Raw genomic sequence first — 13,102 nt, 5'->3', positions numbered from 1 at the left:
CCAAAATACACCTCTCAGTAAAATTTCATCTATTAATGCCAGACTGCCTCATACTACTCAGTGATTTTAAAATGGCTCAGACATCAAGCCATATCAAAACCAAAAATAAGAATAGCTGGCTATATTTTTTTCCCCCATTCTGCCCCAAGCACCTCAACCTGGAATCTGGGCACCCAGGGCAAGAACGCACCAGTTCAAGGAAAAATGGGCTGTGGAGAGGAGCAGTATGAGTGTTAGGCAGAGGAGCAAAGTGATAGCTGGGGGGGTAGGAGAGACAGGAAGAAGTCACATGATCCTTGATTCACTCAACTTCTCGCTGAACGCATGCTGAGGGTAAGAGAGCACAGCTTCTTGAAAGCCACCTTCCGTTCCAACAGCAGTTCAGGCTTACAAGACAGATTATGCATCTGCTCTTATAACACAAACTCTCTTGAGAGAGCTCATGTCCTGGTGCTAGAGTGATCAATGACCCCCTACCTTACCCCAGCACCAGATAGCCTTCTGGCGAGCAATGAAATAGGCTGGGGGAACAAACAAAAGAAAAGGGGGGGCAATAATAAACAGAGTGAAAACAAGATGAGAAAAAAAGAGTAACAAAAGCAGAAGACAGGAGAGAGAGAGAAAAGACGTTAATTGAGGAAGGGTTATGCAGGAGGATTGTACTAGATTAGTGGATGGGTGCAAAGTGGGGACACAAGTGCACACTGGCTATGGGTATGGCTACACTACGCAGCTTTTAGCACTATAGCCGTGCCACCAAAAGCCGCAAAGCGTAGCTGCGGTTTGTTGGCAGGAGAGCTCTATCCTGACGACAAAAAACTTCCACTCCCCTGAACAACAGAAGGTTTGTCGACGAAGTACCAGTGTAGACAAAGCCTTAAAAGATTATGTACAGGCTTTTCTCTGGAGTGGAAAATAATGGTAAAACAGGTTTCTGTGGCTAACATTCAGTGGTTATGGCAGGCTAGTGATATATACCGTTTTCAGTGACAGAAAGGAATCTTACATCAATTAAATCTTTAATATTCACCCATGAAAGACAAAATAGATATTCAGCAGTAAAAGACAGTTATATGTCACTATGTATCCTCACTTTGACTTAGATGTGGTCTTTGGAAGCTGAGTTTTGAATATCCTGATGTCAACCCGAACACACAATATCATCAAAATACTTGCAGACTGGTGAAGATTGTGTGGACATATTACTTCAGTATATTCATCAAAATATGAGGTCACTTCATCAAACATTGCCCATGTTTTCCCCATAAAAATATTAATCTTGTCTTATGGATAAAGTTTTGTTATAGACAAACTTGCTATAGACAAACTTTATAGTCCATATGTGGAAGTTTTGTTTAAATATGTGAAGTATGTGATCACTGTAAACAAAACCAATATGACAACTTCCCCCACAACTAATTGCTTTATGATGACTCATCAAAATTAACTACATTTCTCTTTGGAATTCAGCCAAGTATCTTTTCCAGCAATTAATAAGACAACAGACCAACGTATAGGCTTCACTATACAATTCTCAGAGATTGCTCTAACTGCAGTGGGTGCAGTTTGTCATCTTCTGATCACTATAAGCAGAGTCATACACTGCTTTTAGAGGACTCAATTCAGACATAAAGATACATAAATGCAATACAAAAAAACCTGAATTTGAGCAACAAGCAGAATAAAGAAGTTAGTATTGGAGCGAACGCTCATTAAGATAAGAAGTTCCCCATAACTGTATTACTACATCAAAGATACTTAAAATATTGAAATTCTGATTATTTTTCAGTAGGTTTATTCTCCCATTTCTCTGAGCCCTAGCAAGGAAAATAAACTGATTCATCAATTTTTTTTGTTTATAGATAGTTTCATTTTCTATTTTCATGCCCCTGCACAATCTCTGTCAAGATGCTGACAGTGCAGGAAACATTTATTTGTTAATAAAAGCTTCCCATTGGAATAGGTTTTCACAAGTTTTGTGGAAGTATTTTTTATTGATCTTCAGTTTTTTAGGATTAAGTTCTTAAAGAGATTTGTGTCCAAGTTGGATGTAACAGTACCCCTTCAAAGCACAAAAGTTCATTTATTCACTTTATGATGTGTTAGAAGGTAGGTATCAATTTAGAGTCAACTAGTATCTAAACAAAAGGCCTTTTTAGCTTCATTATTTGAAGTATCATACACATGAAGTTTATATTTCAAGGGAAACAGCATTAAGACAATGTTCAGGTTGAGAAATCACAGGTTTTGGTAACTTTTAAGTATTACAATATTTACCTGAATGTAAAAATATACAAAATGTACAATGGGACCAAGTTACGGCACAGAATAAATACAGCAATAATTACTGTTTGGACTGAACAAAAACAAAAACAATGGAAGTCACTACAAAACCACAGTGTGGACAAGTTAATAATTCTTGCTGCACTAACTCTCCAAATTTCCTAACTTAAGCTCATGATTTTGCATCACTAATACCACATAAACAATTTTTTTGGTTTTTTAGTTTCCTAAGTTTTAAGACAAAAGAACTAGCTTTGTTGAAGAATAGTGTCGTACACTTAAAAAAGAAACAGTGTATCTTAATACACATACACAAAAGAGATCAGTGTAACAAGGTCCTGGGTCACACACATTTAGGTGCTTGGGCCCTTTCAGAATAGGCTGAGAAATTTTGTTGCCAAGAAAGAAATGAGCCTATCAGTCATGAGACCAAAGAATCAGGCAACTGCCTTTGAGAAATATATAAGGACTAGTCTCAGCTCAGTTGGAGGGTAGATGAATTACTTCTGGGGGGAAATCCGCACCAAAAAAATAAAATTTCTGCGTATTTTATTTTTCAAAACAACAATATAATCACGCCAGTATCAATTATTTTAGTAAATAATTTCAAAATACCTGTCAGCAAGTATATCTGTAACAATACAGACAACAAAAAAAGATTCAGGAAATGTTTTTTGACAAACAGATTCCTTACAAGGCATATTAATATAGAACTTTGAATAATAATTCATTTAAACTACAGTACAAACATATTTCCCACACCTCTTTGCACTGCTTCTGAGACTTGGGGGAGTCAAGGGTAACAAAGAAGCTGAGGGAGAGGGAAGTAATTGCTGGGAAGGTGCCTGGGGTATGAACTTGGAGGGCTGTTGGGTGTCGGTGGGAGAAGTATGGAACAGGGGTTCGTTGTTCTTTTTAGGGGGGGAGGATGGATTGTTAGGGAGCCTCCCCGATGCAGACCCTAGCCATTCTCATTCAGTCAGGCACATCTGCCCCCATCCCCATGTCTCTGCACCCCCACTCCCATTTAGCCCCTGACCCTGTCATCCCCCTCACTAGCCATTCTGAACCCCAGTTTGTGACCACCATCACCAGCCCCAGCAGCCCCATGCTGTCCATTCCCCCACATCCCATGCATCCTGACCTAGCCCCACGAGCAGGGTTCTTTGAGGAATACAGCCTCTTCTCTTCCCTATCCCCAGCTGGGCTGCTCCTGCTTGGGAGCAGCTTCTCACTGTCCTGGTGCCACAGAGGCCCCTGGTGGGCAAAAGGCATAACTGCAGCACTTCTTTGCAGAATATTTTCTGCTGAGAAAAAAAATTCTGAGCAGCACATGAATTCTGCCCATGCGCAGTGGTGCAGAATTCCCTCAGTAGTAATGAATGTTCAGGTAAAACCCTTCATGAGGACTTGTAAGGAGATCAAAAAGGTATCAAAAGAATCTACCCAGCGGAAGGGTGTTTCCACTCTCCCATGTGCTAAATGCTGTAAAAACCTCACTTTGTGGTTGTGTTTTTTGTTACTTTGATCCTATTTTTGAATCTTCTTCAAGTTAGTGCAGTCAGTCCTTAGAAAAAGAGGTTTGGACGGAACTGTAGTTTGGGCTTTATTATACCTTCTCCAACTGATGTATCTGTCAGCTTACAGTCAGCTTTAAATATATGTAATTTAAACACTAAGCCTGTTTTCTTCAACTCTGAAGTATTTACTTCAACCAATTAGGAAGCTGTCACTTCTCCCATTACAGTTATGTGATCATTAAGACATCTCCTGTAACATATAGGAAAAGTATTCCCTTAATTTAAGAATGGCTGTATTGATTGTTAAAAATCTTCCAATATAAGATTCACCTTTGCTCCAAGGTCAAACAAATAAATTTCAACCCAGAAGCAACTTTTCTGAGGAAGTTAAAAGCCAGTGAGTGAAGTTAGAATGGAAACTGTATCCTACGGTTCTGTTTCATGCAGTTATGCAGCTGCATAAACAGATGCATAATTGTGTGCCTAAATTTAAGATTCTTTTAAAAAAGAGAAAAACTATCCCTTAAAACCATAAAATAACCTTCAAAATGTAAGCCGACAAATGCAGTGGCATCTGCACATGTCTGCGGGCACAGTGAACAGGTCTGGAAAAGAAACAAATAAAAATTACTCCTATTCATCTCAGTAGAGCAATATTATTAACTAGCATTTGTATTGAAGTACCACTCTGAGGCACAGCTCAGGATCATTTGTGTTAGGGATTGTACAACCACAAACAGTAACAATCACTATCCTCAAAGGCTTATGAATCCAAAGAGACTAGATGCAACAAGTGAATTTTGTTTTAAAATGGAAGGACTGGGGGATGAGGTGAAGGTAACAAATGCAAGATCAGTTACACAGGTTATGTACTGTACAGTTTAGATACCAAAAATTATAGTTATTTCCCTGCTAAAATTTTCAGCCCCCCCAAAAAACACCCATCAAAAAAACCCTGAAGTATCATCTCCTTTTTTATTGCATGTAGGAGAAATTGTTGTGGACTGCAGTAAGAAGTTGTTCATTACAAAATAAAACCCACATTCCCACCTAGTTAAAGGTAGGAAGAAACAGATTTCTTTACCTCCCAGAATCAGAGTCCAAGCTGCCTCCTCACTGCCAAAAGCCAGGGCTGATTCCTCAGTTTCCCAGGCACCCTACATCAGAAACCAGTTGTCAACCACTACTAACTGCTCCCTCTTCCCCACCCCAAGAGGTTCTATAATTATGGCCTGTCACGGACTATGAAATCTGGTCTTGTGTGCTTTTACCCTATCCTATAGATTTCACTGGGGAGACAAACGTTTCTCAAATTGGGTGTCCTGACCCGAAAAGGAGTTGCGGGGGGGGGGGGGGTCACAATGTTATTGGGGGGAGGTGTCATGGTATTGCCACCCTTACTTCCGTGCTGCCTTCAGAGCTGGGCGGCCTGACAGTGGTGGTTGCTGACTGAGGGCCCAGCTCTGAAGGGAGCAGTGCAGAAGTAAAGGATGGCATGGTATAGTATTGTCACTCTACTTCTGCACTGCTGCTGCTGGCGGTGGCTCTGCCTTCAGAGCTGGGCTCCCAGACAGCAGCTGCCGCTCTCCAGCTGCTCAGCTCTGAAGGCAGCTCCGCCGTCAGCAGCAGCGCAGAAGTAAGGTTGGCAGTATCACAACCTCACCTACAATAACCTTGCGACCCCCCACACAACCCCTTTTTGGGTCAGGAACCCTACAATTACAACACCGTGAAATTTCAGATTTAAATAGCTGAAATCATAAAATTTATGATTTTTTAAATCCTATGATCGTGAAACTGACCAAAATGGACCATGAATGTGGTACGGCTCTATCTATAATGCATGCATTGCAACTGAAAATCTGCAACACATTATAAAGTGCAGATGGAGTAAAAAATTGGGTTTAATATCAAACTAAACAAGGGATAGTGTACTGAATTGGGGGGCTGGAAAACATATCACTATACAATCCACCTAAAATATAAGAACCTTGACAGAAGTATTTCCTGACAGTAAATGCTATAATACATGGAAGTGCTGTTTATAGATATACTCTTTATGTTCAGATCATCCATGATATAAATTGGTTCTCAATAATCAAATTAGAATTAAGAGAGCCTACGATGTACATACTCCTATACTGCAGAGTTCAAGGTCACTGATCTACAAACACCAAGGTGCACCAGCAAGGCTCTCTGTTGTGGGTGTAAAGCTACAAGGCTAAGGGCACAGATACATTATGGGTGCTATAGCAGCAGCTATGCTGGTGTAGCACCGATAGCAGAGATGCTTCCCATGTCGATGGAAGAGGTTTTTCAGTCAATGTAAGTAATCCAACCCCCCAAGAGACAGTGGCTAGGTCAACAGAAGACTTTTTCCATCAACTTAGCCACGTCTACAACAGGGCTAAGTCATCTTAACTATGGTACTCAGGGGTGCGAATTTTTCACACGTTGATTGACATGGCTAGGTCAATCTACATTTAAATGTGGACGAGGTCTAAATTAACATGTACCAAGTTACTGGAAAAGCATGTAACATACTGTTACCATGAGCTGACCAAGTAGTTACTTTAAATACTGGTAATTGAAGTTTCTTCTGTTCAGTCTTCAATCATCAGATTACATCAGTGAAGAGATTACTTCACTGTCCAAAAGGTTATGCCTTGTGTCACTCATAAAACTAAGCAAGGCTTAACACTGGTGGTACTCTCTCTCCAATAAGAAGCAAATATTTTTGTCCTGGATTTGAAAAAAGTCTACTCTCCAGCAGCAAGAACTTTTTCCCCCAAGTTAAGAGGGGGCAAGAACAGAAAGGTCCCAAAACCACTGGTTTCTACATAACTAAGTCTTTAATTTTAAATAGCAGCATAGGTGCCTGCTTTTGAGGATCTGAGCCTAATTACCTTTGAGAATCTGGGCCTTAGTTCTGATTCCTTACAATTGCAAAGAAAATCTTATAGCATCAATATGATGCAGTGCTGTCTGTCTAAAAGATTTATAGGAAGACAGCTCCGGTGCTTCAGCAGTTGCATATACCTTTCTCAGTAAGCAGCAAAACAAAACAAGCATAGTCATTTTCATTGCTACTGTTCACAACTATCAATTTCACTCTACTGGTCATTAGAAAAGTCAAACAGCAGAGGCAGCCACAAGAGTTATTCATGGGTCTCACTCTGCCCCCAAAACCCCAGAGCTTCCTGGCTGTGGGTGTGGTTTATAGGAAGGAAGAAGCGATGGAGTAGCAGAGGCCATCTTACAGCCTTTCAGCTGAGGGTGGCTTCCTCCTTTGCCCTTCCATCAGCCTTTTCTAGGTTCTTCCTTCTCCCTTCCACACGCAGGAATTTCTGGGGTTTTGAGGGCAGAATGAGACCACATCCTCTTTAAACAGCTGGTGGTGAGCAAAAATGGCTTCAACCTTATATTAATTAGCCAAAGACTGCTACAAGAGATGACTTAACCAAGCAGGATACAAAGACAGTTCTTAAGTAGGAATCCTACAGCATGGCCCCCTCCCCCAACCTATGTGGAAGTGGGGCTCTGGGTTGTACACCAGGCCTAATTTTGTCCTTGGCCTCTCATAACGCCAACTCCTAATCTTCCAATACTATTTATGCTGTAAGGTACACACACACCATATCTGTTAAAAATAATCAGACTAGAAATGTATTAGAACGGACTAAAAGGTAAAAACTTTATTCGTTTAACATGAGTAAATCTGTGCACAGAATGCAGAAAATAAATTTAGTACTACTCAATAAAGAACCTGTTCAGCTTGACATTTAGAAAAGCAAACACTCTGCACATCCCCCACTGACTGCCTGCATCTCACTGCATCTCTCATCTCTCATCTCACTGACTGCCTGCAACTGTACAATTGCAAAGCCTCTAATTTTTTATTTCCTGTAAACATAGGAGCCATGCAAATATACCTTTTAATGAGTTCCAGCTACAGCTCTCCCCGTCAGCACTCCTGACAGAGACTATTGGCAGAAATCTTCATTAATTACTTATCAGAAAACATTAAGCAGAAAGCCAAAAATTCAACAGTAAGTTCTTTGGGGTAAGGAACATCATCTTTTATGTTTGTACAGCATCTAGTACTTTGTGGGTACTTCCAAAAAACTACTGCAACACTTAACCAGTATAAAAACTGCATTTTACAGAAAACAATGATTCATTCTTGCTACCTTAAGACAACGGCTCCCTTCCCCTTGTCTCCTTTCATGATACCTAGCTCATTTATTTTTAAATCTTCTCTCCCTCTGAAGCGGAGATAGTCATTACATTAAAATAATGACAAATCATACTACGTGAAGGCTATTATGGTTCATACAGCAAGTCCACTGGCACAGCAAAGCAACACGTCAGCATATATTTTACAAATACAGTTATATCTACTTTCTTTATCAAGACTCTTCCCTGTTCAAAAGCAGGAGAGGATGAGGCCTGAATTAGAGAGCTCTTGTGACTTATAGCCTAAAGTGACAGCCACATACACTGCATGAGATAGAAAGATATCACAGTTGGGGAAACAGAGAAAAAAAGTGAAAGGAAAAAAGTCAGAGATCAAGCTCATAATCTCTTTTCAAGCCCTGTCTAATGTATTCAGAGTACTGAACACTTAAGTAGCATCTCAGCCAAGAATCAGTAATCACAAGTTTTTGTCAAGAATTAAGACTTTTTAGAAGTGCTGTTCCCCAGAATATACAGTACAGAAGTTCTGGGAGGCATTTCTGTTGTAGTAAATGGTTTTTGTATATATGTTTATATCTGGTGCATGCACCATCATGAAACACACAATTGGTCAGCTGTATTTGTGAGCCTTAGTTTAAAACTGAGAGTAAGGAGGGGACCTGTATGCTTCTATCATTAATTGCAGCTAATTTTTAGACATGGGGAAAAGGTTTCTTGCAGAGAGCATCTGAATGCTAAGATATGTAAATCCTGCATAATGTGGCTTGCTCTTAATAACATTTTGTCTATGTGTGGTTCAAAACATTAGTATCTTCACTTCTCTGGACTCACATCCTAAAGAAATGGCGTCTAAAATAGCTACAACATGGTTAGGTGCACATTAGTCAAACTGGCTGCACTTTATGCCAGACTTTCAGCCTGATCCATCTCTCCCACTGAAGTCAACCGGAGTTGGACCATGTCTTTAAAGTATGTAAATTAACTAGCACAACAGACACAGAGAACATTACATGCAAAAGACGATTTAAAAATCCTGTTACTCTACTTTCACTCTCTTGACTCTAGGGATTTAATAGTTTCAACTCCTCCAGGAGTCAAAGAGCCTTCCAGAGCAGACAAAACCTGAATTTGTAATTTGTTAAAAACAAGCAAGATTAAAAAAATATATACACTGGGCCTTCATTATATAAGAAGAGGCAAGAAGAGCACAAACCCAACTTTTTCTCCTCTGCAGTTAACCTTCACAAAAAAGAGAAAAGGATTTTAGGTTTTATACAGTGTTTGCCTTAATTTTTTTTTTTTTTTTTTAAAGTTCTTAATCTCAGAGTTGCTAAAAAAGTGAAAGGATCCTTGACAAATAAATAGAATGGGCTGGGAAAATGTTTCCTTGGACACTCTTTGAAAGTGAGAAGACAGAAAAGCTTTTAAACACAACAAGAAATTTTCAGATCTTTGGTTCCCAATTTAAGATAGTCCCCCTGCAACCCGTGGTTAAAAGCAGGAAAAACACTCAATTCGTTGCTGTCATTTGTATCTAGCTGTCTAAGCACCGGTTCCCTTTATTCACAGCTCTTAGTTAGCTTTTCTTTTCTCCAAAAGAAGGACTCTGTCACATCTTAAAAACTTAAAGCAGTGATACTCAGACCTCAGTTGTTCAGGAGCCAAATTAGCAATCAACATTACGCAAGAGAGTCACAGTAGTGTGAATTCACTGTTTCATTTACTACTTTATTTTTTTAATTAATTTTCTTGGTTATTCTAAGTATTATTATATCAACTACAATTGGTTAATAACATAGTACAGTAAAAGCTGGGTTATTCTGCATGTTAACGAGAAACCTCTAGAAACCGGCGATTTCTGATATCCATTAAAAGTCTGGTTGGCACCGGCAGGCTCCCTACCTGGCGACATATCCCTGCTGCTCTTTGGCAGAGAAACAGCCACGGGGGCTCTGTGTGCTGCCCCCGCCCCAAGCGCTGGCTCCACAGCTCCCATTGGCCAGGAACCATGGCCAATGGGAGCTGCGGGGGCAGAGGCAGCTTGAAGAGCCACCTGACCTCTCCTCCATCTAGAAGCAGCAGGGACATGTCACCGCTTGTGGGGAGCCGCCCGAGGTGAGCACTGCCCAGATCCAGCACCCCGAAACCCTCCCATGCCCCCCCCCACACCCAAACTCCCTCCCACAGTCTGTGCCCTGCATTCCCCTCCCTCCATTGGTAAGTATAACTCTTAGTTAACCGGAATTTTGACTTACCAGCACCCCCCATTCCCCAAACATGCCAGATAAAGCTTTTACTGTAAAAGCATCCTGACTGGTTAATAATTAAATCACAGTGTTTAAATATTACGTGCTGCAAAGAGCCACTTGCAGCTCCCGAGCCCCAGTCTGAGTATCACTGACTTAAAGCCTAACAGCTCACAAGTTACCATAACCATAGATGGGAACAAACATCCAGCACCCCTTCGCAACACCTCCCTTTTCCCCAGCTAGAAGCATTTTTAACAGGCAATGAACTAAGATGGACTAGAATCCTGCTTGTCAAGTGCTACTATATGTTTCAAAGACTAAAATACTCCACAGTACATATCAGATAGGCGTGTGGCAAACCAGTTTACAGCAGAGGCTAAAGAGTTTTTAGGAAAATTAGTACATGACTGAAAGAACATTTCTAGGTGATTGCATTGGATTCAGAGAAGCTCCTAGAGTATTTTCTAAAGATATCACAAGTCAGTGAAATGAAAGCGTGTTTGTTTTTGGTTTAAGCCCTGTGCTTAAGGAAGCAGGGCTATCAATTTCAGATTCCTGCCAGCTCACAAGAACTGAGTTGGCAAGGAGAGCAAAGGAATGGAACTAAATACATCCTCACCACAACATTTGTAGTGAGCAGACAACTGTCCAACTGCTGATGTTTTTAAGAACTGCTACCGCCCTTATTTCAAAGATCTGACAGATTTAAGGAGAATAAAAATGAGGTTAACATCAAAGTGAGTTTTACTTCGGAGCTAACCATACAAGTCAGGTTTTGCCTAGTGTTAATTTCCATTCTAATTTATCTCCAGGGATTAAAATAAAACATCTAAGGTTTCAGCCAAAAGAGCCCTCTCATTAAAATTAATGTTTTGAGATTTTTTTCTGTCCTCGGTTTGAACAGCTCTATGTTTTGCTTTAAATACACACATATAAGCAGATGAATTTCTAATAAAAAGTGACAGGTTCAACTCATTTAAGTTTTTTTTTTTAATCTACCTTTAGAGAACACTGGTTTTTTTGGGGGGAGGGTTATTTGTTTGTTTTTTGCAGCTTTCCTGGACACGGTGATTTATACAGATTGTTTTAAAACAAATATTATAGGGCTTCTGCATAGTGGACTGAGAATTAAAAGATTAACAGTATTTCATTAAACTACTAAGTACTAAACATACTTGTGAGTGTATCTAAAAGAGTCTTTCAAACAGACATTTCTAATAAATATATAGGAGGGTCAGTGGTGACATACAACAGTTTATAATCCTTGGGAAATTTAAGTTTTGCTCCCCTGGGGGAATTAAACAGTTAATCAGGAGACTCCCTTCCCAGTTCTAAGAAAAGGAGATTACTGACAACGGAGAAAACTAGGTTTTTAAAACTGTATTCTGTATTTTTAAAAGGGCTTATTAGTATGTTATCTTGATTCCCAGTTTCAGCTTAAATATGCCTTGCTCATTAAGCCTCCAATGACGATGCATCCCACATGACAATTCACTGCTCTTCATTTTCTCTAAATTTTGCAGAGCAAAATATTTTCTTAGTCTGATTAATACATCAGCAGATACGTTTACCTAAAACTGAATGAGGCACCACACTGAGTGCCAAGTGACAACCACCCATGATGATATCACGTGCAAAGTCACACAACCCTCAACTATTTTCCCCACGGGCCTAACCACCTTCTACACACGTTTCAACAAGTAAAGTGCCCCAGTTTTTAGTGATTTATCCACCCAGCCCCCCTGCCAAAAGGGTAATTCCACAACCCCAGCGACATCCCTCCCAATCCCAACAACGTTACCCGCCCAGTTGGTTATGCTGACGTCCTTCGCAGATCAAACACGGTTTGAAGTTGAGGTCGGCCAGTGCTAGCGCACGAGCAAGCACCACACAAAGGCGCGGGGGGCGACCGCCCCGCAGGGACAGGCTGCAGAGACGCGAACGCCTCTCTCCCCGCAGCGCCGCGCCGGGCGCGACCCTGGCCGGGCTCTTGCGGCTGAGCGGCGAGGACGGCAGTTAACGAGGCGCCGCGTTGCCTCCCCCCGGACCCCTCAGCGACACGGGGTGGGGTGCGGGCGGCGCTGGCCAGGAGGGACCCCCCCAGTGCGGGCAGCGCCGGGCTCCGCCATGGCAGCCGAGGGGTCTGGAGCAGCAGCCCAGGGGCCGGCTCGCTCGCAGCCCGGCAGCGCCGGGGCGGATTCCAACGGTTGGGAGAAGCCCCAGCAGAGTCGCCGCCACCTGGGCACCCCGGTACCACCCCAGTTAGTTCCCCGGGCGGGCAGCGCGTCCCAGACCGCGGCTCTCACCTCCCCAAGCGACACCCGGGAGCGCCCGGCCGTTACCCGCGTGTGACGAAAAGACGCCCGCGGCCCTGGCCGGCTGTAGGGGGTCGTGCCGGGACGCCTCCTGCCCTGCTCCTGGGCTCAGGCTCCTGTCCCCGGACCCCGCCGCGGCGCAGCGTCGCTGTTTGATCCCCTCAGCAGCCGCGCCGCCTTCGCCCTGGACCAGCCAGGCAGGGCCCACGCGCAGCCACGCCCCCTTCTGGTCACGTGACAGGGCCTGGCCGGACTCATTGGCACAGAGCCGGGGAGGGCGGGGTGCGGGTTTGACAGCTTCTCGCCCCGCTCCCAGCCCCCTGCAGATCCGTTAGCCCCGGTCCCCACCTCTGCCTGCGCTTCCCTAGGACAGCCTCGCACCCACCCCCACCCGGCAGCCGGCTCCCCCGCTGCAGCCGGGCACGCACCCCTCGGCCGCCCACAGCCACAACACCCCCAGCTACAGCCCGGCGCACACCCCTCGGGCTCCCTCAACCGCCGCTACAGCCCAGCGCACGCCCCTCGGGCTCCCTCAACC

The 13,102-nt window shown here is 42.8% G+C and overlaps 1 protein-coding gene across 7 annotated transcripts in view; it reads right to left on the bottom strand.

Moving 5' to 3' along the window:
• The window catches only part of OSBPL8 (oxysterol binding protein like 8), a 193,954-nt gene extending 181,160 nt beyond the window's left edge, over window positions 1–12,794 (bottom strand). For 5 of the 7 annotated variants that reach the window (XM_074942004.1, XM_074942007.1, XM_074942008.1 and 2 more), the window contains exon 1: window positions 12,556–12,794. The gene's annotated coding sequence lies outside the window, so the exon portion shown is untranslated. Of the gene's footprint in view, window positions 1–12,050; window positions 12,183–12,555 lie in introns of those variants that run through there. The other 2 variants (XM_074942006.1, XM_074942005.1) reach the window with 2 other exon arrangements.
• Window positions 12,795–13,102: the final 308 nt, after the last annotated feature.

This window comes from Natator depressus, chromosome 1 (assembly GCF_965152275.1).
Source record: "Natator depressus isolate rNatDep1 chromosome 1, rNatDep2.hap1, whole genome shotgun sequence".
Taxonomy (NCBI): Eukaryota; Metazoa; Chordata; order Testudines; family Cheloniidae; genus Natator; species Natator depressus.
This window is presented reverse-complemented; position numbering and strand designations above follow the sequence as displayed.